The sequence below is a fragment of the Frankliniella occidentalis genome, unplaced genomic scaffold (assembly GCF_000697945.3).
Source record: "Frankliniella occidentalis isolate FOCC.00 unplaced genomic scaffold, Focc_3.1 Scaffold146, whole genome shotgun sequence".
Classification (NCBI taxonomy): domain Eukaryota; kingdom Metazoa; phylum Arthropoda; class Insecta; order Thysanoptera; family Thripidae; genus Frankliniella; species Frankliniella occidentalis.
The window spans coordinates 104997-107654 of NW_026267273.1; positions in this window are offsets into that span (position 1 = coordinate 104997).

The following is a 2658-nucleotide window of genomic DNA, read 5'->3' on the forward strand; positions in this document are numbered from 1 at the left end:
GCAGCAGACACTCGTAAAAGACACGCCCGCCGCGCGGCGTCCCAAACTTTATCCCGTGTACGGCGCCCACCATAAAAACAACAACAACAAATAAAACAAACAACACACACTAGCGATATGTGCGCGCGTGGGGCCGGTCGGGATGGAGCGGCCGGGGGGGGGGGGGATTTCACACGTATATATCTCGATATGGATATGAGTTCTCGATAGAAAACGGCGCGCCCATCATTTTCGTATTAGCAGAGCGTTGCTTTCTGTTGTTTTATGGACGGAATACAGCGATAAGGGCGTCGCGTCGCATTTCGCCTGTGTGTTTCACGGATGTGTACGAGGCACAGACACACACGGCGGACAGGCAGACGGACGGACAGACAGGCGGGCACATTTAAACGTCTAAATGTTACCAGAACTGTGCGAGGAGCTGGGCGTCGCCGAACACGACGGTGACGGTGGGCCCACTGGGACTGGGAGCAGCCTGGCTGGCTAGGCCAGCCCGCTGCGCATGGCTGCCATCGGGTTGCCTACCTGCCAGGCGCGCTCGAGCCGAGGCCCCGCCAGAACGACCCACTGGAGGCAGCCGAGCTGGGTAGGCCAGCCCGCCGCGCACGGCTGCCATCGGGTTGCCTACCCACCGGGCGCGCATCGCCCCCGTTGAGTGGAGTCGACTGGTCACGGCAGCAGGCTGACGTGCGGGCGAAACCGCCCGTCCCGTCAAAACGGATCAACAGCGGGGAAGAAATATATGGCGAGGCGGGGTGCCTCGCCTACAGACACCGCAGCGCCTCGCCACGCCCTCGGAGGAGCAGGGCAGGAGGGGGGGAGCGGGGTCGGGCGGTGGTTGCGGAACGCTGGCTTGGAGCATATCTGCGGAAGGACGTTGATTTTAATGTAGTATTTTGTATGCATCATTGAGTGCGTGATTTAGCAGCGGGGAGCGTGGGGCTGCCGCGCGGATGCCGCGTCTCGGCGAGGAGGGAGAGGGAGAAAGAGGTGGGGGTAAGAGGGAGAGGGAGAGAAGGGTACGCACAAGGGCGGGCCGAGGAACGCCCCCCGCCCGGAGCTACCTGCCCGTGGGCGCGCGTGTGGGCGGGCACCGCACCGAAACCACCACAACAACAAGACTATCATCAGTGGGACCAGTCAATTTGCATGAGCATGGAAACCATTATCAAGGAAAGATTTAGGCATGCAATCGGATGAGTGTTTGAAAGTGATTTTTATTTTTTTTAAAATACAAACCTTGTAGAATAAACTTTTACACTTTTACACAATTTTTTACTGTTCGCGTATTTGCATTGGACTGGTTCCCCCTCTTAAAAAAAATAACCAAACGCTCGACAACATTTGCGTTGTTTCAGAATTTCACCCCAAGGTAAAATGCTCGGATATTATTAGTTGTATAAGCAAAGTCTTTTAAGTGTTCCGGTTCACCGACCACGCACCGCGGGGCCGCAAGCACAAAAGACGAAGACGGTCGAGTCTTCTTAATCAGGAGGAGCTACAAGTTCGGGAGCAGCCGCCTCTCCCTCCCTCCACCCGTGCGGTGCGCCCTCCCAGGCCCGGCCTATCCCGCCCACTGCAGGAATGACAGCCAATGGCTCCGGCCCCAGCCAACCCCATCCCTAAGCAGAGGGGCGGCGCGGGCCCTGCGGCCCAGCCATCTTTTACTTCTCTCTCTCTCCCTCTCTCTCTCTCTCTCACTCCCTTTCTTTAGTCACGTCTTCTTCCTTTTCTCACGGTCTCTCCCTCTCTCTCTCTTTTGGGAAGAAAAAAATTAAAAGAATTTCCGCTGCACTAACTAACACACTACTACTTCAGCTCCGCCCAACGCGCATGTCATGGCGTACTTTTTTTGTTGTTTTTGTTTCTGTTGCGCCGTTTTCAAACGAGCATAATAAATTTGACGCGAACAACGGCGCGCACGCTGGTGGGGATTTTGGCCATGCAGCGCCGCGCGCCGCGCCATAGGAGATTGGTCGGGACAGCCACACCGCGCGGCGTCCATAAAGAGGAATTGTTGTCTGCTGACAGCGACGAAACAGAGAAAAATTATAAGCGGACGCGACGGTCCGGTGTGCCCGGCGTGATGATACGCCCAAACAAAATGTGTCCCGGACGCTAATTCGATAAGCAGAAAAGCCCCGGGAGCGAGCGCTCTGCGTGCCGCTTGTGGTCAGCTCGCGCGGATGTGCGGATAGGGATGTGTCTCGCGTGTGAGTGAGTGGTGGGGAAAAAAAATGATTGTGATGCACATGCCGCACAAAGCATTGTTGAGGGGGAGGGGGGGCTTGACTTTTTGTTCGACAAGGCTCGGCACTGTTGAAGAAAAGGAATTTTAACCACTATTTGGTGGTTCACATTTCGTTGAAAATGTGCGTCCAAGGAGACAAAAAATCCAACAAAAACATGCAGGTGCCTTGTTTCAATCCAGACCTACTGCCACACAAACCAGCCGTATCTGCACAGGCCCCGCGCTGGAGCGATGGGCGTTCCGATAGTCATCATAACACATCAAAAAATGCTTATGCTTTCATTTTTGACGTTTTGGGGGAGAGGGTGAAATAAGGGGTACGCATTCGGAGCCCCACACCACTTTTTGCGCCTCCCAACCTCCCTGTCGAAGGGTGGAGGAGGATTTGAAAAGGGATTTGGGGGGGG